At 36.2% G+C, this 23839-nt stretch overlaps 2 pseudogenes; both read left to right on the top strand.

Moving 5' to 3' along the window:
* Nucleotides 1-244: 244 nt before the first annotated feature.
* Nucleotides 245-1715, top strand: LOC137235097 (contactin-like; annotated as a pseudogene).
* An 18723-nt stretch (nt 1716-20438) lies between these two features.
* Nucleotides 20439-21909, top strand: LOC137235095 (contactin-like; annotated as a pseudogene).
* The last annotated feature ends 1930 nt before the right edge of the window (nt 21910-23839 follow it).

Genomic DNA, 23839 nt, shown 5'->3' with positions numbered 1-23839 from the left:
TAACGGTTGGTTGTACAGGTATAAAGGAATCGAGATAGATATAGACTTCCATATATCAAAATCATTAGAATCGAAAAAAAATTTGATTGAGCCATGTCCGTCCGTCCGTCCGTCCGTCTGCCCGTTAAAACGATAACTTGAGTAAATTTTGATGTATCTTGACGAAATTTGGTATCTAGGTTCCTGGGCACTCATCTCAGATAGCTATTTAAAATGAACGATATCGGACTATAACCACGCCCATTTTGGACATTGGCATTCATTTATATTAAAGCAATTGGTTATACAAAATCAACTACAAAATCGCTTTTGGATATCGGCACGTCAAACTGGTCCTAATAGCTGGGCAAATGATAATAACTCACCATTTCTTATTTTAGAAGACTCTTTCGCATATGATGAAGATCAAGCGCTTGAAAATGAAAATTTGCACGATAATCGCTTTTTAGTGCAAAATATGTAACAGAATGAATATAATCATAATAATCCCAATCAGTTTTACAATACTGTATCGGGTTCATCAAATAATCATAATCAAAATAATTTGCGTGGATTTATTGGTCCCAATCAATATGGTGATATTCTTTTCACTAGAGATCATGTTGTTTATGGTTTTTCTAAGAAACGTGATTGCTGGACGTTTATGCCTGCATATGTTATAGAATTGAATTTATTTATATGCGAATCAAAATTACTTTATACACCTGAAAATATTAACCTTAAATTAGACGATATACGTCCATATAATTACGGCATGTATATGCGATTTTGAGAAAATTCCACGTGGTCCCTATTTTGTCAAACAACCCAATGATACCACATCCGATACTAGTAAGAATCGACTGATAAAGGATGTTACATTAGGTTGTTCAGCAGGTGACTTTCCTACGCCCGTATATCGCTGGTATCGTGAAGTTTATGTTAATGATACACTCGAATACAAAACTATCGATCCATTAATTAATGATCGTTATACAATTTCTGGTGGTAATCTTATAATTTATGATCCAAAACAAGCACTTGATCAGGGTGCATATCATTGCGTAGCTGAGAATAAGTTTGGACGCATACAGTCGGAGAGTGCACATTTGAATTTCAGTTTTATTATGGAGTTTAATCTTAAACGTTCAGCTGAAACTGCTGATATGAACAGTCCATTCTTTCCACTGCGTGTTCTACCGAACAGCAACTATCAAACGCTAATATTTGCAAATACTTTTCCAAAAGTGTTTCCAGAAGCGCCCATTGCTAGTGATGAAATACGTCTTGAGTGCGTAGCTTTTGGTTATCCAATACCGTCATATAATTGGACCAGACGTGGTCAATCATTACAGCGTAACGCTTACACAATAAGCAATAGCCGGGTGCTAATTATTGAAAATGCCACTACGAATGACAATGGCGAATATACCTGCACAATTTCGAATCCACGTAAAACAATTTATAAATCAATATTTATTAATATACAAATGAAACCCCAATTCACAATACCCCTCAAAGATAAAATTAAAGATTATAATGGTGATGCAACATTCATTTGTGAAGCTTTTGCCATACCAGATGTAAATTATACTTGGTATAAAGATGCTGAACGTTTTGATACGGAACGCATTTATAAAGATCGTTATATTATACAAGATAATGTGCTCACCATAAAATATTTAGATCCAGATAAGGATGATGGCATGTATCAATGTGGTGCAGTGAAACAATAGTAATGACCATCCTCGGGAATTAGTTTTGTATCGATCCATTTAGCATTTTGCTCATCGTAAATTGGAATGAAATTTGAAGTGCATTTATTCTGGTAGTCACCAACAGCCCACAATTGATTGTAGATTGAAATGCAACCAGGTCTTTGGCATTCTAAATTCAAAGAGCAAATCTTAATTAATTCAGTGTTAATTTAGTGTTGAAGTTTCAGTTACTAACTTCGTCAATTGCTTTGTTGTTTCGTTTGGCGCCAATTAGTATTAAATGTCCTCCATAAAAAAAAAAAAACAAAAAGGGAGGTGGAAATATTGAGACGGCTATTTTAACATCGGCCCATTCATGCCATAAATACTGGCTCTGCTTTGTGCGGACTTGTATACCTGAGTGATATAGTTTTACGGATTGAAGGAAAATTAAGCCACGGTACTGCTGCCCCTGCTACCACGTGGCAACCCGGGAATAGTTGAATATTTTCAATAATAAAATTCGTATCAAACTGCGTGCATCGTAAACACGAAATTAAAACAAAAAGTTGTTGTTTGCGTGCAGAGGCATTATTTCCCACACCGTTGATATCATTCTTCTACTTTTTGTTTCATTCAATGCATTCTAATGCTGCTCCTTTAGCGCCATTATGTGTCATACCTCCTATTACACCAGGGTGGAGGTATGCATGGTTTGCATGAAATTTACTGTTTCCATTATTACACATCCATGGCAAATATTTACAGGTTCTAATTTTTTACATTGATTTTGAAAATTCGACGATTCCACATCAAGGGCCAAATGCAATAATATAAGATCTTTAATTCGATATTTTACACCCATATTGTTGATATGTGGACAGCGATGTGGCTTGCACATTAATGCAACTACGGCAATCCCACTTGCCGTTCGTATTGGTTTCGCACACAATTTCGGCACCAATATTTTTTGGCATCCTGTGGCACTGCCGCAATGATGTCAACCGAACGTGACGAGCTTTCCAAACCATATTTGAGGAATTAAGGCGGTTGAGATTGACATCCCCTTTATTCTGAAAAGAAAAGAAGAAAAACTCAATTAATAAAAATACTATCTAATCTGCACCAATTCCTACTCACCACCGAGTGTTTAAATGAATGACTTTTTTTCCATTCAGGAAATCGAAAAGCGTAGCAGATGTCAAAACCTCTACACTTAATTTCTGACTGTCAATGCACTGCGTTACCAACATTAGGCCTTATGCGCTGCTACACACTCGCACTACATGTCGCGTACTAAATATCTCGATCAGTCATTCATTTGGTCGAGATTTAAAAAACTTAATTCCACGAATCTCAATATTATCGACAATACACGTCGAAAATAATGTTGAATGATGGAAGTGCAACTCTGGAATACCTTTTCAGCCAGGTTTCGAACCGTTCCGTGTGGTGGCAGGCTACTTGTTGTAAAAATAAAGTTCACCACAAATCTAAAATAAATTTTAGAACTACTTCGGCGACATCTACCGACACAAGTCGAATTATAAATTTACTAAAATACTAAAGCACCATCCAGAATGACTGCATGAGTGCTAGAATAAGTTTTTACGTTCCTTTGCGCACATAAGTATGTACTTATGGCCTTTAATATTTTTACTTCAATTAAAGTTTCTTTATTTCCTTTGCGTAAATCCACTGGATATATTTTTTCTTTTACGCCACACAAACAACATTCCGCCAACCTCAATTTGGTCATGATCAATGATTCCAATATTCTTTCAGATCGTTACCAAACCTTATTGGCCAAGTCAGAGGGAGGCGCAAAGCGTTTCGACGTCGCTTGCCAGCTCTGCGGCAGGGACCATAGTCTCTGACTCTGGGCCGAATACAGGAAAAAATCCCCGGAGGAGAGGTCGCGGGCCGTGCTGCTGTATAAATATTGTCCAAATTGTCTGTCGCCCTTTCATCACGAGGACAAGTGCAATAGCAAATATCGCTGCAAACGGTGCCAGGAAAAGCACCACACTACGCTCCACTTGGATGATTGTCAATCAGGACGCAATGATGCACCCACAATTGGCGACGACAAGCCGTCCGACGACACCTTGTTAATCTACCTAATGGGACAGACAAAGTCCTGGGCTCAGCAAGTGGAGGAAGAGGAAATGGAGGAAGAGAGAGCGAAAGCGATGAAAGAGCGAGCAAAAACGGAAATAAGACCATCAACGAGCAGGAATGGGATGCACAGTTGCCTACCGCTGTTTCAGCACGAACGAAGAGCTCAGGAAGTAAAAAAAGCTCGAAACTAACAAAATAACTGATAGCACCGTGGCGTCGGACTCCAACGAGGCCCGGTCAAGTTATCCAAATTAGCAAAGCAGCAACGTCGAAAGAAATCAGCGCCATACACTTCTGACGCCCAAAATACAAAGGCACTATCGCGTGGTACACCGGAAGGCTTCCGAACCGGCCGACTTGTCCAGGCTACTCCATCGCCCATCATGCGGCCTTTCGTACCCATTGCGCCGACGGCCATCGTATGCATCGAATCGCGCGGACACTTAGACTTGGTTCGTGCCGTCATCGATCCCTGCGCTACCAGCACAATCGTCGATGCAGAGCTGGTACGCGATTTACAGTTGGAGCGCCAAGGACCCGGGCAATGCAATACAATCATTTGTAGCAAAAACCTTAAATATAATTAATTTTTGACTGGCCGATTTTTTGTGGCAAAATTCACTTACACATAAATACATGCACAGGTCTTTATTTAACATTCGTTGTTATACTCAGTTGAGCAGAGCTCACAGAGTATATTAAGTTTGATTGGATAACGGTTGGTTGTACAGGTATAAAGGAATCGAGATGGATATAGACTTCCATATATCAAAACCATTAGGATCGAAAAAAAATTTGATTGAGCCATGTCCGTCCGTCCGTCCGTTAACACGATAACTTGACTAAATTTTGAGTATCTTGATGAAATTTGGTATGTAGGTTCCTGAGCACTCATCTCAGATCGCTATTTAAAATGAACGATATCGGACTATAACCACGCCCACTTTTTCGATATCGAAAATTTCGAAAAACCGAAAAAGTGCGATAATTCATTACCAAAGACAGATAAAGCGATGAAATTTGGTAGGTGGGTTGAAATTATGACGCAGAATAGAAAATTAGTAAAATTTTGGACAATGGGCGTGGCACCGCCCACTTTTAAAAGAAGGTAATTTAAAAATTTTGCAAGCTGTAATTTGGCAGTCGTTGAAGATATCATGATGAAATTTGGTAGGAACGTTACTCCTATTACTATATGTACGCTTAATAAAAACTAGCAAAATCGGAGAAGGACCACGCCCACTTAAAAAAAAAAAATTTTTTAAAGTAAAATTAAAAAAAAAAATTTATATCTTTACAGTATATGAGTAAATTATGTCAACATTCAACTCCATTAATGATATGGTGCAACAAAATACAAAAATAAAATAAAATTTCAAAATGGGCGTGGCTCCGCCCTTTTTCATTTAATTTGTCTAGGATACTTTTAATGCCATAAGTCGAACAAAAATTGACCAATCCTCTTGAAGTTTGGTAGGGGCATAGATTTTATGACGTTAACTGTTTTCTGTGAAAATGGGCGAAATCGGTTGAATCCACGCCCAGTTTTTATACACAGTCGTCCGTCTGTCCTTCCGCATGGCCCTTAACACGATAACTTGAGCAAAAATCGACATATCTTTACTGAACTTAGTTCACGTACTTATCTGAACTCACTTTATCTTGGTATAAAAAATGAACGAAATCCGACTATGACCACGCCCACTTTTTCGATATCGAAAATTACGAAAAATGAAGAAAAGCCACAGTTCTATAACAAATATGAAAAAAGAGATGAAATATGGTAATTGGATTGGTTTATTGACGCAAAATATAACTTTAGAAAAAGGTTTGTAAAATGGATGTGACACCTACCATATTAAGTAGAAGAAAGTGACAAAAGTTCTGCAGGGCGAAATCAAACGCCCTTGGAATCTTGGCAGGTATTGTATATATAAATAAATTAGCGGTATCCAACAGATGATGTTCTGGGTCACCCTTGTCCACATTTTGGTCGATATCGGGAAAACGCCTTCACATATACAACTACCACCACTCCCTTTTAAAACTCTCATTAATACCTTTAATTTTATACCAATATCGTACAAACACATTCTAGAGTCACCCCTGGTCCGCCTTTATGGCGATATCTCGAAAAGGCGTCCACCTATAGAACTAAGGCCCACTCCCTTTAGCACCTTTCTTTTGATACCCATATTGTACAAGCGCATTCTATAGTCACCCCTGGTCCACCTTTGTGGCGATATCTCGAAAAGGCGACCACCTATAGAACTACCACCACTCCCTTTTAAAACCCTCATTAATACCTTTAATTTTATACCCAATCGTACAAACACATTCTAGAGTCACCCCTGGTCCACCTTTATGGCGATATCTCGAAAAGGCGACCACCTATACAACTACCACCACTCCCTTTTAAAAACCTCATTAATACCTTTAATTTAATACCCATATCGTACAAACAAATTCTAGGGTCCCCCCTGGTCGACCTTTATGGCGATATCTCGAAACGGCGTCCACCTATGGAACTATTTATCACTCCCTTTAAAATACTCATTAACACCTTTCTTTTGATACCCATATTGTACAAACAAATTCTAGGGTCACCCCTGGTCCACCTTTATGGCGATATCTCGAAACGGCGTCCACCTATGGAACTAAGGATTACTCCCTTTTAAAATACTCATTAACGCCTTTCATTTGATACCCATATCGTGCAAACAAATTCTAGAGTAAACCCTGATCCACCTTTATGGCGATATCCCTTGTTATGGTAACGCATTTACAAGGGAAGCAGTAAGGAAGGCGGTCTGCATGATGTGGTGGTGCACAGTGGCTAGTCATTGTCGGCTGGGGCGGGTCCTTGCCAACCTTACTGTTCCTGAGCCATAATAAGAAAAAAAGTCATATCATGCCTTTAAAAAAAAACTGACAAAAAGCGCAGAACGATTTCAAAACGCTGGAAATTCAAAACCAAACGACATCCGGTCGAACCGGATGCCACGGACAGACCGTTAATTTCAATTCAAAATTCAAAAAAACTAAACGCAAAAAAAAAATTACCGAACCGGACATGGCCGGTTACTAACGCTAAGAGTAAAAAAAAAACAAGCTGAAAAGAGAAATAAAAGAAAGAGAAGGTGAAAAACTAAAAGAAGAAGAAAAGGGCCGAATATATAGAGGGGCGCCGCGGGTATTGTTGCGACGCCCGGTGCTTAGCCCACCCTCCATCCATGCCCACCGACGCACCTGTATTTCGGTGGCCCCTTACCTGTTTCCCTAAGTGCCTTCTAAATGAGCCAGAACACCAACATTCCCATTTTATTTACAAATTTTATTCAATACTCATTTCTATTAACGTATGTATGCTACAAAAAAAAATACGATAGTGCACGTTTCTTAACCAGGGGGCTACAGCATAGGCTCCAAAGCCAAAACAAGGCTGCTTATAGCATCGTCCCAAGACAAATTCAGAACGAGGAAAAAAAAGTTGAACTACGAATAGCTATTTACACTATGAAAATGTATGTAAGTGTGTGTAGTATATAAAGTGAGAGAAAAAAATGATCCAACAGTTCACACTTTATTGGGCCGGAATCGAAAACGAAATCTAATATGAATACTTAAGTCTGGCTAAGTTTGTTCTGTTGGGGGTTCTTTTCTTTTCTCTTACTTTTGCTCGTAATATTTCAAGTTATACATGTATTTATGTCTCCCCCTTTTTTTTAATCGTTATAAACGCTTTGTGTGAGAAAAAATATGTAATTAAATGTACTTATGTATTGTAAATATACTACCTACAAAGTAAGAATTTGGTTGAATTTTTTTCTTTTTCATTCACATTCACAAAACATATTTTGAGACTATAAAGTTTGGATACAAATTTCGATATTTGGGGCTCTCTTTCAAAATTATTATGTGGTCATAGTAGAACTTAATTTTGAGTGTAACAAAATATCAATTTGGTATAATGCGCATAGTATAATGATATTAATATGTAATATGTACTAAGAAAATTGGTTACAAAAGCAATAAAGATGAAATTGCGATAGCAGTATGTATTACGTGCACGTATATTATTTTCGTCTTGTTGTTCGAAAGATATTGCAAGCAATAGCGATTCATATGTATATATATATATATATTATATTTGTACGATATAAGAAAAAAAAGTTGAAATCGTTTTAGCCAATTCGTGCATAATCGACGAATGGCTGCTGTCGCAAAAAATTTTTTTAAAGATTCATGTTTGAGCTCCAAAAATGGAACGCTAAAACTTTTCAAATGATACAGACCGTTTTTTTTTTGACTAAAAACTTATCGAGCTAACTTCAATCATTTTAAAGCAAGAAAAAATATTATTAAAATGATAAAATAAAAAAAAATGTATGCCCCTTGTTGTATAGCTAACCATTTCAAGTATTCAATAATACAATTTGACAAAAAAAATCGACCCTTGTTAAATAGTTCAACCGGACTGTATAAAACTCTCTAAGTATTACTTAGAAGTTTTTTTAACTACCCTGCAAAAAACGCTCTCGTCACTCCACGTCATTTGACTAGTCATTTTACAGTCATAGGTTATATTCATAGTCACATTTGCATGGGCGTGGGTAAGCTTTATGACCAAATTTTTTGTAGGGTAACTATTTTTAAGTCTATACAAGGCTGATACTTACATGGCCGCCAGAGTACGTACCATGGGCCTCTGCCGGCGTGGTTACTGGTGATGTTGATTTTGCCGGTGAAGTTGACGCTGTTGTTGGTTGTGGTGCGCGGTCTTGGGCGCGCTGTGTTGATACTGTTGGTGGTTGTTGCGATCTGGTCCGAGGTGATCGAGTGAACCTGGTGACAATAAAACTCCGTGTTGACTTTTACGACCTGGATGACTTGGTGCTAATTGGGCGTTCGTTGTATTACGCTGCAGCGAACTGCTGGCCCTGGAGGCGGAGGTGGTGCCGGACGCTGTTCTAAAGGTGGTAGTGTACTTCGTAAACGTAGAGAAAGGGGTTTATCTTCGAATACCAAGGGTTCTCATCACAATTAGTTTAGTGCCGTCTGAATTTGAATTGGAATCACTAGTACTTTCCTCACTAGGTGTCACTGTGAAACGCCGACCTACTTCAACTGGATATTCTATACGTTGAGTTTGTGCCCACACAACACCACCGTTGTAAGGTTTATTACCACCCAAAATAGACGAGTAGAAAAGAGGTTTGTCGGAATGGACTGTGTCGGTACTTTACGCTATCGACTCTTCCTAGTTTCTGGGCATTTACCTGTTTGCTCTTTTAGTAGTTGGGTTAAGGAATCGGCCTGCAATTCCTCGTTGCAGTCTTTTGATTCTTCAACAATACTCGCTTGAATACGTGCACAGCCGGCGGGGGTGTTTTGCGATTAGTTGAATATAGTCGAGGAGGTGCAGTTGATGTAAGCAATAGTGTTAATGAAGCAGGATCTGTGCTTGATGCCTTTGCCTCTTTGGTTTATAAAATTTTCCGATTAACTGCGCAAAAGAAAAGCCAACTCTTGCTTTTTCCCGGCCGGAAAAATGTGCCATCTTTTTGCTTTTCTTTTTCTAAATTTTTCCACGTCTTCTTCGTTTTACTTTCGGCCGGAAACTCATGGCAAAATTTTCTTTTCTTAGTTTCTAAAATTTTTCACGTCTTTTTTTGTTTTACTTGCGGCCGGAAACTCATGGCAATTTTCCTAGTGATCGCCGGTCTGGTTTTTTCTTGTTTTCCGATACTTTTTTATCGCAACTTTCGGCCCATCACCAGTCACTAGGTGTGTTCGCGCGAACACGCTCCCAAGTGGACCGTAACCGTAGACCATAACAGCAGACCGTAACACCCTAAATGGCGTCCACCTATAGAACTAAAATACTCTTTAGTGCCTTTCATTTGATAGGCATGTCATACAAACACATTCCAGGGTTTCCCTCGGTTCATTTTCCTACATGGTTATTTTCCCTTATGTTGTCACCATAGCTCTCAACTGAGTATGTAATGTTCGGTTACACCCGAACTTAACCTTCCTTACTTGCTTTGTATTATATTAGACATTTTTCGGATCCGGTAGAATCGGACCACTATAACATATAACTCCCATACAACCGATCGTTCAGATAAGAAGATTTTGGTCGTTCCTGCCGCAATTTAGAAAATATAAACGTGAAACTCGGTGATATATGTTTTAATATATCATAGAAGATATCCTGAAAAAATCACTTTGATCGGAGCTATATATAGTTATATCCCATACAACCGATCGTTCAGATAGAAAGATTTTTGGACATTTTTCCCTTAATTTAGAAAGTATAAAAATGAAACTCGGTTATATACATTTTAAAATATCATAGATGATTTCCTGAAAGAATCACTTTGATCGGAGCTATATATAGTATATATCCCAAACAACCGATCGTTCAGAAGAAAGATTTTTGGCAATTTCTCCCTTTAATTTCCAATACAAAAACGTTAAGCTTGGTGATATTTATTCTAATACTAGCAGACCCGGCAGACGTTGTTCTGCCCTAAATTTGGCCTATCTGCATACATTTTAATAAGCTTTTTCCCTCTAACTCTGCCCTATCCCTCTACACGTCTTCCCAATCTCTTTATTCACTCCTCCCTCCGTCTTTTTCGCTTCATCTCCATCTTCGTCTCATTCTATCTCTTTCTCAGTCTCCTTTTCTCTTTTCTTTTCTCTCAAGTTTTTCTCCTTCTTCTTCATCTCTTATTGCCAGTCCCAGAGGGTGGTATGTATTTTGTTCCAGTCCCATTCCGAGTCTCAGTCCCAGTCCCACTCCGAGTCTCAGTCTCAGTCTCAGTCCCAGTCCTAGTCCTAATCCCAGTCCTAGTTATCTCTATTATACTTCCCGGAAAAAAGCATCGTAAATACTAATATAGGCAAATTTATATACGAAATTTCAGGCAAATCGAATAGGACGTATGCAAATAAGTATGTGGGTATTATTAATTCATGTCTTTATTTCGGCTTCGCATGCATATTTATCAGTTTTGCCAGGTTGATGCGACTAAATCGAATATCAAAATGAACTTCAGAGCTCTCATCAACAGCTTTCATTTGATATCCATAATACGCACACATTCAAGCAGTATTCGGGTCCATGTTATGGCCTATATCTCGAGACCCTAGTCACTCAGCGGTGTAAAACTTACTCTGTATTATAGCACACATCAACAGCATCAATTTGATACCCATAATATAAAAACATATTCTAGGTGTATCCGGGTCCATGTTTTGGCCTATATCTCGAGACCGTAGTCACCCAGCTGTGTAAAACTTACTCTGTACTAAAGCATACATCAACAGCTTCAATTTGATACCCATTATGTAAAAACACATTCTAGGTGTATCCGCGTCCTCGTTTTGTGCTATATCTGGAGACCCTATCATCCCAGTTGTATGAACATTTTCCTGTACTATAGCACTCATCAACAGCTTTCATTTGATATCCATATTGTATAAACACATTCTAGGAGTACCCGGGTCCATGTTTTGGGCTATATCTCGAGACCTAAGCCTCCCAGTTGTATGAAAATTATCCTGTACTATAGCACTCATCAACAGTTTTCATTTGATATCCATATTGTATAAACACATCTAGGGGTACCCGGGTCCACGTTTTGGGCTATATCTCGCGACCCTAGCCTCCCAGTTGTATGAAAATTATCTCGTACTATAGCACTCATAAACAGCTTTCATTTGATATCCATATTGTATAAACACATTCTAGGGGTACCCGGATCCACGTTTTGGGCTATATCTCGATACCCTAGCTTCCCACTTGTATGAAAATGATCCTGTACTATAGCACTCATCAACAGTTTTCATTTGATATCCATATTGTATAAACACATTCTAGGGGTCCGCGGGTCCACGTTTTCGGCTATATCTCGAGACCCTAGCCTTTCAGTTGAATGAAAATTATCCTGTTCTATAGCACACATCAACAGCTTTCATTTGATATCCATATTGCATGAACACATTCTAGGGGTACCCGAGTCCACGTTTTGGGCTATATCTCGAGACCCTAGCCTCCCAGTTGTATTAAAATTATCCTGTACTTTAGCACTCATCAACAGCTTTCATTTGACATCCATATTGTGTAAACACATTCTAGGGGTATCCGGGTCCACGTTTTGGCCTATATCTCACCTAGTCACCCACGGGTATGAAAATTATCCTGTACTATAGCACTCATCAACACCTTTCATTTGATATCCATATTGTATAAACACATTCTAGGGGTACCCGGGTCCACGTTTTGATCTCAAGACCCTAGACACGTAGTGAAAACAAGGTAGACGTTGGCCGATTCTCAGACCTACCCAATATGTTCACAAAATTTCATGAGAATCGGTTCAGCCGTTTCGGAGGAGTTCAGCCTCTAAAACCGTGACAGAAGAATTTTATATATTATATGTATATCATAGAAGATTTCATGAAAAAATCATTTCGATCGGAGCTATATATAATATATATCCCATACAACCGATCGTTCAGATAGAAAGATTTTTAGCCATTTCTCCCTTAATTTCCAATATAAAACGTTAAACTTGGTGATATATATTCTAATATATCATAGAAGATTTTTTGTACAAACCACGATCGGAGCTATATATAATATATATCCCATACAACCGATCGTTCAGATTTCCATTTTTTATTTTATATTTATCTTAAAAATCATTTAGGTATGTACATCTGTTCACTATATATTTCTTATCTCAGACATCCGATTATTTGGAGATTACGAACGGGATAAGATTATTGTTCATCCCCATTCAGGAAAGGTATGAAGTGTTCGACACAGCCGAAGACAGTCTCGTCCTTACTTTTTTATATTGTCTGTTGAACACTAGGGGTGTGCCTGAATGCAAATTGGGAATTATACTCACGAAGGGTATGTATTCCGAATTGATGGGTACAACTTCCTTTCGATTAATTCAGGGGTTTTATTAACAATAACAACTTATGAACTAACAAAGGAAGATGCAATGAATTAAATTTAAAGTAAATTAAACTTCAATGATGAAAGTTAAACTAGGTAACTATCGACTTAAGAAAATGTTCGAATTCATGAATAGATAACAATTTAGGTAAATGGAAAAATATATACACGATGATTTATGTTGCTGTATATAGCTATATATGTGCATGAGCGAACCTATGCACATATGTATGTATATATATATATATCGAAGTCACAGGAATGGAACCGGGAGTTTAGAGATTTTGGGAAAAATGTACAAAATGTATAGATTTGAAATGAGATACTTATCGCGTTGGCTTAGATATGCTGACGCTGAAGATGTATCCGCTGGCCTTTGTTGTCTTGATGTGACGGCGATGATTTGCTCAAAATAATACTTCGTTGACTGACTTTGATGTGTCCTCGACGATGGTAGTTGATAAAAAGAGGTGGACAATTAAGTGACAATAGACTATATACTATGCAACACTGGAAGCAAAGCCAATGTCGCATTCGAAATTGCAAATACAGCAGGGATGCTTGTAATGGAATTTTTTGCAGGGATGCATGGGTGCATGAGCGCAAGTCACGCGAAGACTTTAAGTGACGTAAGTCGTTTAAACAGTGTCTTTTATGCTAATTTATTTTATTTCTTATTATATTTCATTATTTTATTATATATTCTTTTATTTCAACTTAGTTTATTATTATTTATTTATTCTAAAAAATCACTTTGATCGGAGCTATATGTATTAGGGCGGGTCGATTTAAAAATCGCTCATTGCTCTGTGAAAATCGTATTCTAGGGATCAAAATAAGAAACTTTGCCGAAGGAACCATACCTCTAAAACGAATTCTGATGTCCCCCCCTTTGGGTCGAGCTTTTGGGTAGGGGCAATTTCAATTCTACCTGCTGTGTCTTTTGGTGGCTTAAAAAAAACAACACAAGCAATTTTACGATCTGCAATTGTGTCACAGTGATACCATCATTTTTTAAAACGATTGAATAAAAAACCCACAAAACTATGTTTACGACATGCAAATGCATCACAGTGATGCCTTGGTTTTAAAAAGGGGTTGTAAAAACGCTAATTTCTAATAATTTTTTTTAATTTCTTTTCTATTACTAAGTTAAATTCATTTTTTCATTTACATATGTTCTGAATAAATATATTTCTAAAGAGAAAAATAAACTCCAAAAAGAAAAAACATAGGCATTTCAAAGTGGGATTTTTATAAATTTGCAAGTTCGACCCAAAGGGGGGGGGACATCAGAATTCGCTTTAGAGGTATGGTTCCTTCGCAAAGTTTCTTATTTTGATCCCTAGAATATGATTTTCACAGAGCCATGGGTGATTTTTTTGCCTCCCCACAAATCGACCCGGCCTAATATGTATATATTATATACCTATCCCATACAAGCGATCTTTCAGATAGAAAAATTTTTGGCCATTTCTCCCTTAGTTTCCAATATAAAAAAGTGAAACTTGGTGATATATATTCTAATATATCATAGAAGATTTTCTGTAAAAATCATTTCGATCGGAGCTATATATAATATATATCCCATACAACCGATCGTTCAGATAAGGGGGTTTTTTGCCATTTTTTATTTTATATTTGTCTTAAAAATCGTTTAGGTATGTACATGTGTTCACTATATATTTCTTATCTCAGACATCCGATTATTTGGAGATTACGAACGGGATAAGATTATTGTTCATCCCCATTCATGAAAGGTATGAAGTCGTCGGCACAGCCGAAGACAGTCCCGTCCTTACTTGTTTATATTGTCTTTTATGCTAATTTATTTTATTTCTTATTTTATTTTATTATTTTATTATATATTCTTTTATTTCAACTTAGTTTATTATTATTTAAATGAAACTTGACTGAATCGGAAAATTTCACATTGTATATTAAACGAAAAAAACGTCCCAAAACGTTTTTGATTTTAGGTCAAAACGGCAGCAGGCATCATAGCGGCCGTATTGCATAAGCCGTATATTACCTACTATCTATATATTAATACACTAACAAAATTTCCACAATCATACTTAGCATACGTAAAATTACGTAAAAGTTAATCGATTCGTATGGATCAGCCGCAATGCATAGGCCTATTTTTGTTAACAAATATTACTCTATTTGTTTATAATTAATAGAAACAATTTTTTGTAAATTCGAACAATCTCCCCAAATATCGAAATTTACTTTCGTGCACAAAAGCGCACCATCTGTAGGACCAATTATGTAAGTGCTCAATTCAAAGACACAAACCTACATATTATGTAACCCCGCTCAATTCGAAAGCTGCGTAGTCGTGTTGCTCAAATCCTTCACCAATATACAAATATGGTTTGCCCATTGTTGCCACTTACCTATAGTGGCCTGTTCCAAAATCCTAAAAAATTCTTCCAAAATAATTTGTAGCCTACACAAAACCTTAAATAGAATTAATTTTTGACCGGCCCAATTTTTGTGGCAAATTTCACTTACATGTAAATACATACATAGGTCTTTATTTAACAGATTCTTTGTTTTTTATTTTAGTTGCTTTAAAAAAATATGAAATCACAAATAATGAGTTAAATTTTGTTGAAACTAACTAAATTTGTTTCTAACAATTAAAGGAAAATTACCAGAAAATGTTTTTGCATGTTTTATGCGGCCACCGTGGTGTGATGGTAGCGTGCTCCGCCTACCACACCGTATGCGCTGGGTTCACACCCCGGGCAAAGCAACATCAAAATTTTAGAAATAAGGTTTTTCAATTAGAAGAAAATCTTTCTAAGCGGGGTCGCCCCTGGGCAGTGTTTGGCAAGCGCTCCGGGGGTATTTCTGCCATGAAAAGCTTTCAGTGAAAACTCATCTGCCTTGCAGATGCCGTTCGGAGTCGGCATTAAGCATGTAGGTCCCGTCCGGCCAATTTGTAGGGAAAATCAAGAGGAGCACGACGCAAATTGGAAGAGAAGCTCGGCCTTAGATCTCTTCGGAGGTTATCGCGCCTTACATTTATTTATTTTTATTTTTATTTATGCTCATTTTAGATAAAGTACATTTTATACTGAACAAAAATAAAAATGAGTTTGCTCCAAAATTATAACATACAATTTTTTATATTGTCTTTTATGCTAATTTATTTTATTTCTTATTTTATTTTATTATATATTCTTTTATTTGAACTTAGTTTATTATTATTTAAATGAAACTTGAATGAACTGGAAAATTTCACATTGTATATTAAACGAAAAAAAACTTCCCAAAAACGTTTTTGATTTTAGGTCAAAACGGCAGCAGACATCATAGCGGCCGTATTGTATAGGCCGTATATTACCTACTATCTATATAATAATACGCTAACAAAATTTCCACAATCAATTGACAGGCTGTTTCGCATACCTAGCATACGTAAAATCATATAAAAGTTATATGAATCGATTCGTAGGGATCAGCCGCCGTGCATAGGCCTATTTTTGTTAACAAATATTACTATATTTGTTTATAATTAATAGAAAAAGGATTTTGTCAATTCGAACAATCTCTCCAAATATCGAAATTTATTTTCGTGCACAAAAGCGCACCATCTGTAGGACCAGTTATGGTTTTTTGTAAATTCGAACAATCTTTCCAAATCTCTTAATTTACTTTCGTGTACAAAAGCGCACCATTTGTAGGACCAATTATATATGTGCTCAATTCAAAGACATAAACCTACATATTATGTAACTCCGCTCAATTCGAAAGCTGCGTAGTCGTGTTGCTCAAATCTTTCACCTAAATACAAATATGGTTTCCCCATTTTTGCCACTTACCTATAGTGGCCTGTTCCAAGATCCTAAAAAACTTGTTCCAAAATCATTTATAGCGTACAAAACAAACCTTAAAAATAAAATTTATCAATAACAGGCTTTTCTGATCTAAGTCCAGCGTGCAAATAAAACTAGATTATTCCACTATTATCCCAACGTTTCGCTAATCTTTGTTAGCATCTTCAGGGGGCATTTATTTAAAAAAATCCCTGCCACAAACAAAGGTTAAAATTACAAGATAGTTAAATGAGTAAAATTTTTTAACAAGAAACACTTACACTATTGGATTTCGTATCGAAAACATGAACATAAAACAACAAAAGCATTAGTCACTTAAACATATACATACATGAATAAACTATAATCAGTACCATCTAACCATCATGGTAGTCTTGTCAATACTAAATATTCTTATTTTTATATTTGTAAACATGCTATGTAGGGGCAGCAATGTTTTCTGTATCCTCGCGTTTGTTCATTGTCTTTTCTCGTCTTTCCATTATTCTCAGGCTTTCCAATGTGTATCTTGTTGTTATTCTCTTTTCTTTGTCTATAATTTTCGCATTTTTAAAATCAGCTGTATGACCACTTGTCAACATATGCTGTGATAACGCTGTGCTGGTCTTTTGTTTTTTTATGTCAGCTTCATGTTCTCCCAGTCTAACAGCTAAGGCTCGCTTTGTTGTGCCAATATATATTTTATCGCATTTTTCATGTTCTCTTCCTTTGCATTTTATCTCGTATATAACGTTGTTTTGTTGTTGAGGCTGTATAGGATGTTTTGTTTTTGTATATATTGTAGAGACGGTGTGGTTTGATTTGTAAGCAAGGGTTGTGTGTTGTGTTGTTGCTATATTGTGATGAATATTTTCTGTCAACTTTGGAATGTATGTAACGCTGTAGAATTTCTTTTGTGTTTGTACTTCAGTACTTGCTCTTTTATCGGGTTGGTTGTTGCTTTTCATGGTCTCCTGGTCTATAAGTTCGCGTATTAAATTTATCGGGTAATTGTTTTTTCTTAGGATTCTATATATTTTGTCTTTATTAGCGTCGTGGAATTTTTCGTGGCTTATGGTCAGTATCTTGTGTATTAAATTTTTGGCTGTATTGATCTTATATTTTATGGTTTGTGATGATAAATAATTTATTAGTCTTCCAGAAGAAGTAGGTTTTGTATGCCAGTCAAGTAGAAGATTTTGATTTTTCCTGTGAATGCATGCGTCAAGAAATGGTATTTTGGAGTTTACTTCAATTTCCATAGTAAATTTAAATTTGTCATGGTATTTATTTAAATTTTCAAGAATTGTGTTGGCATCGTTGCGTTTAATTACAGCGAAAATGTCGTCCACATATTTGCATATAAATTTTATTTCTATATTGTGTTCATGCTTTAGCTTTAGAATCGTATTGTCCAATACGTCATCCATGACGATGTCCGCAATGGTGGGAGAAATTGGATTGCCCATGGGCATACCAAAGGTTTGTGTATACAAATCGCCATCAAATATAAAATAGTTGTTTTCCTTTATGCAGAAGTCTAACATATCTTGAAATTTTGTTTTAGGAATATTAGAAATGGCTTTTATTTTGTCCCATTTGTTCGAAATTATTTTAGAAGCTAACGTCGTTGGTATGTTTGTAAATAAAGGTACGACGTCAAAGGACACTAAAATATCTTCGTCACATACACATATTTCAGACAACCTATCTTTGAGGTTAAAAAGAGTTTTTAATATTATATTTATCCGAAATTAATGTCTTTAGAATCTCTCCAATGTATTTGGATAATTTATAACAGGGGGCCATGAATGAGCACATAATAGGACGCAACGGAACTTCTGGCTTATGAATTTTTGGCAACCCGTAAATTCTCGGTGCTGCTGCCGCTGAACATGTAAGTTGTTGCTTTTCCTTGATGTTTATGTGTTTATTTTTATACAGATCAACTACTATTTTGTTGTTTTTCTTTTGGAGAGTCTTTGTCGGGTCGTTTCTTGCTTTTCTGTATGTGTTTTTGTCTTCAATAAGTTGTTTCATTTTATCTATGTACTCACTTTTATACATTGCCACAGTTTTGTTACCTTTGTCCGCGTCAGTTATAATTATTTTGTTTTTGTATACTTTGGTAAAAGATTTTGCTTGGTAAAAAGCAGCAAGTATAAATTTTTCCGATGCGTTGTGCTTTATGCTTCTTTTGAATTGCATAATTTTGTTGCTTACTTTGTTTCTCGCTATTTCCTTTTCTTTTTCGTTTTCCAAAGACTGTATGACTTGCTCTAACTCCGCTATTATATGTATTGGAGAGAAATTGGATTTTGTTAAATTTTGTTAAATTTGTTCATAAATTTTATTTTAAAAAGAGAACTGATCGGAATATACAATTAAACCTTAAAAATAATTAATTTCTTACCAGCCCATTTTTTGTGGCAAATTTAACTTATACGTAAATACAGACATAGGTCTTTATTTGACAAATTCTTTGGTTTTTATTTTAGTTGCTTTCAAACAAACATGAAATCACAAATAATGAGTTAACTTTTGTTGAAACTAACTAAATTTATTTATAACAATTAATTGAAAATTACCCGAAAATGTTTTTGCATTTCCAGATTTTATGCTCATTTTAGATAAAGTACGTCTTATACTGAACAAAAAAAAAATAAGTTTGTACGAAAATTATAAAATAAAAATTTTTATATTGTCTTTTATGCTAATTTATTTTATTTTCTTATATATTCTTTATTTCAACTTAGTTTATTATTATTTAAATACAACTTGACTGAATCGGATAATTTTACGTTGTATATTAAACGGAAAAAAACGTCCCAAAACGTTTTTGATTTTAGTTTCAAACGGCAACCGGCATCATAGCGGCCGTATTGCATTGGCCGTATATTGCCTACTATCTATATGTGACCCGGTCTATGAAAAGGTGGCTTATGACTCAAAAAAGAAATTTTGAGAAACAGCTCTTAAAGATAAACAATGCATTTCTTCACTTTCTTACTAGTAATGGTTTTTTGTTTCATAAGCCACCTTTTCATAGGCCGGGTCACATATATTAATACGCTAACAAAATTTCCATACAATCGATTGACAGGCTGTTTGGCATACTTAGCGTAAAATCATATAAAAGTTATATGAATCGATTCGTATGGATCAGCCGCAGTGCATAGACCTATTTTTGATAACAAATACTAATCTAGTTGTTTATAATTAATAGAAAAACTTTTTTGTAAATTCGAACAATCTCTCCAAATATCGAAAATTACTTTCGTGCGCAAAAGCGCACCATCTGTAGGACCAATTATGTAAGTGCTCAATTCTGTAAGTGCAAAATTCTTCAGTTTCTTAGTAGTAGTGGTTTTTTTGAGTCATAAGCCACTTTTTATAGGCCGGGTCAAATATATTAATACGCTAACAAAATTTCCATACAATCAATTGACAGGCTGTTTCGCACACTTAGCATACGTAAAACCACATAAAAGTTATATGAATCGATTCGTATGGAACAGCCGCAGTGCATAGGCCTATTTTTATACTCAGTTGAGCAGAGCTCACAGAGTATATTAACTTTGATTGGATAACGGTTGGTTGTACAGGTATAAAGGAATCGAGATAGATATAGACTTCCATATATCAAAATCATTAGAATGGAAAAAAAATTTGATTGAGCCATGTCCGTCCGTCCGTCCGTCCGTCTGCCCGTTAAAACGATAACTTGAGTAAATTTTGATGTATCTTGACGAAATTTGGTATCTAGGTTCCTGGGCACTCATCTCAGATCGCTATTTAAAATGAACGATATCGGACTATAACCACGCCCATTTTGGACATTGGCATTCATTTATATTAAAGCAATTGGTTATACAAAATCAACTACAAAATCGCTTTTGGATATCGGCACGTCAAACTGGTCCTAATAGCTGGGCAAATGATAATAACTCACCATTTCTTATTTTAGAAGACTCTTTCGCATATGATGAAGATCAAGCGCTTGAAAATGAAAATTTGCACGATAATCGCTTTTTAGTGCAAAATATGTAACAGAATGAATATAATCATAATAATCCCAATCAGTTTTACAATACTGTATCGGGTTCATCAAATAATCATAATCAAAATAATTTGCGTGGATTTATTGGTCCCAATCAATATGGTGATATTCTTTTCACTAGAGATCGTGTTGTTTATGGTTTTTCTAAGAAACGTGATTGCTGGACGTTTGTGCCTGCATATGTTATAGAATTGAATTTATTTATATGCGAATCAAAATTACTTTATACACCTGAAAATATTAACCTTAAATTAGACGATATACGTCCATATAATTACGGCATGTATATGCGATTTTGAGAAAATTCCACGCGGTCCCTATTTTGTCAAACAACCCAATGATACCACATCCGATACTAGTAAGAATCGACTGATAAAGGATGTTACATTAGGTTGTTCAGCAGGTGACTTTCCTACGCCCACATATCGCTGGTATCGTGAAGTTTATGTTAATGATACACTCGAATACAAAACTATCGATCCATTAATTAATGATCGTTATACAATTTCTGGTGGTAATCTTATAATTTATGATCCAAAACAAGCACTTGATCAGGGTGCATATCATTGCGTAGCTGAGAATAAGTTTGGACGCATACAGTCGGAGAGTGCACATTTGAATTTCAGTTTTATTATGGAGTTTAATCTTAAACGTTCAGCTGAAACTGCTGATATGAACAGTCCATTCTTTCCACTGCGTGTTCTACCGAACAGCAACTATCAAACGCTAATATTTGCAAATACTTTTCCAAAAGTGTTTCCAGAAGCGCCCATTGCTAGTGATGAAATACGTCTTGAGTGCGTAGCTTTTGGTTATCCAATACCGTCATATAATTGGACCAGACGTGGTCAATCATTACAGCGTAACGCTTACACAATAAGCAATAGCCGGGTGCTAATTATTGAAAATGCCACTACGAATGACAATGGCGAATATACCTGCACAATTTCGAATCCACGTAAAACAATTTATAAATCAATATTTATTAATATACAAATGAAACCCCAATTCACAATACCCCTCAAAGATAAAATTAAAGATTATAATGGTGATGTAACATTCATTTGTGAAGCTTTTGCCATACCAGATGTAAATTATACTTGGTATAAAAATGCTGAACGTTTTGATACGGAACGCATTGATAAAGATCGTTATATTATACAAGATAATGTGCTCACCATAAAATATTTAGATCCAGATAAGGATGATGGCATGTATCAATGTGGTGCAGTGAAACAATAGTAATGACCACCCTCGGGAACTAGTTTTGTATCGATCCATTTAGCATTTTGCTCATCGTAAATTGGAATGAAATTTGAAGTGCATTTATTCTGGTAGTCACCAACAGCCCACAATTGATTGTAGATTGAAATGCAACCAGGTCTTTGGCATTCTAAATTCAAAGAGCAAATCTTAATTAATTCAGTGTTAATTTAGTGTTGAAGTTCCAGTTACTAACTTCGTCAATTGCTTTGTTGTTTCGTTTGGCGCCAATTAGTATTAAATGTCCTCCATAAAAAAAAAAACAAAAAGGGAGGTGGGAATATTGAGACGGCTATTTTAACATCGGCCCATTCATGCCATAAATACTGGCTCTGCTTTGCGCGGACTTGTATACCTGAGTGATATAGTTTTACGGATTGAAGGAAAATTAAGCCACGGTACTGCTGCCCCTGCTACCACGTGGCAACCCGGGAATAGTTGAATATTTTCAATAATAAAATTCGTATCAAACTGCGTGCATCGTAAACACGAAATTAAAACAAAAAGTTGTTGTTTACGTGCAGAGGCATTATTTCCCACACCGTTGATATCATTCTTCTACTTTTTGTTTCATTCAATGCATTCTAATGCTGCTCCTTTAGCGCCATTATGTGTCATACCTCCTATTACACCAGGGTGGAGGTATGCATGGTTTGCATGAAATTTACTGTTTCCATTATTACAAATCCATGGCAAATATTTACAGGTTCTAATTTTTTACATTGATTTTGAAAATTCGACGATTCCACATCAAGGGCCAAATGCAATAATATAAGATCTTTAATTCGATATTTTACACCCATATTGTTGATATGTGGACAGCGATGTGGCTTGCACATTAATGCAACTACGGCAATCCCACTTGCCGTTCGTATTGGTTTCGCACACAATTTCGGCACCAATATTTTTTGGCATCCTGTGGCACTGCCGCAATGATGTCAACCGAACGTGACGAGCTTTCCAAACCATATTTGAGGAATTAAGGCGGTTGAGATTGACATCCCCTTTATTCTGAAAAGAAAAGAAGAAAAACTCAATTAATAAAAATACTATCTAATCTGCACCAATTCCTACTCACCACCGAGTGTTTAAATGAATGACTTTTTTTCCATCCAGGAAATCGAAAAGCGTAGCAGATGTCAAAACCTCTACACTTAATTTCTGACTGTCAATGCACTGCGTTACCAACATTAGGCCTTATGCGCTGCTACACACTCGCACTACATGTCGCGTACTAAATATCTCGATCAGTCATTCATTTGGTCGAGATTTAAAAAACTTAATTCCACGAATCTCAATATTATCGACAATACACGTCGAAAATAATGTTGAATGGTGGAAGTGCAACTCTGTAATACCTTTTCAGCCAGGTTTCGAACCGTTCCGTGTGGTGGCAGGCCACTTGTTGTAAAAATAAAGTTCACCACAAATCTAAAATAAATTTTAGAACTACTTCGGCGACATCTACCGACACAAGTCGAATTATAAATTTACTAAAATACTAAAGCACCATCCAGAATGACTGCATGAGTGCTAGAATAAGTTTGTACGTTCCTTTGCGCACATAAGTATGTACTTATGGCCTTTAATATTTTTACTTTAATTAAAGTTTCTTTATTTCCTTGGCGAAAAACCACTGGATATATTTTTTCTTTTACGCCACACAAACAACATTCCGCCAACCTCAATTTGGTCATGATCAATGATTCCAATATTCTTTCAGATCGTTACCAAACCTTATTGGCCAAGTCAGAGGGAGGCGCAAAGCGTTTCGACGTCGCTTGCCAGCTCTGCGGCAGGGACCATAGTCTCTGACTCTGTGCCGAATACAGGAAAAAATCCCCAGAGAAGAGGTCGCGGGCCGTGCTGCTGTATAAATATTGTCCAAATTGTCTGTCGCCCTTTCATC

This window comes from Eurosta solidaginis, chromosome X, assembly GCF_040869045.1.
Source record: "Eurosta solidaginis isolate ZX-2024a chromosome X, ASM4086904v1, whole genome shotgun sequence".
Taxonomy (NCBI): domain Eukaryota; kingdom Metazoa; phylum Arthropoda; class Insecta; order Diptera; family Tephritidae; genus Eurosta; species Eurosta solidaginis.
The sequence above is the reverse complement of the archived record's forward strand: the minus strand, read 5'-3'. Positions and strand labels throughout refer to the sequence as shown.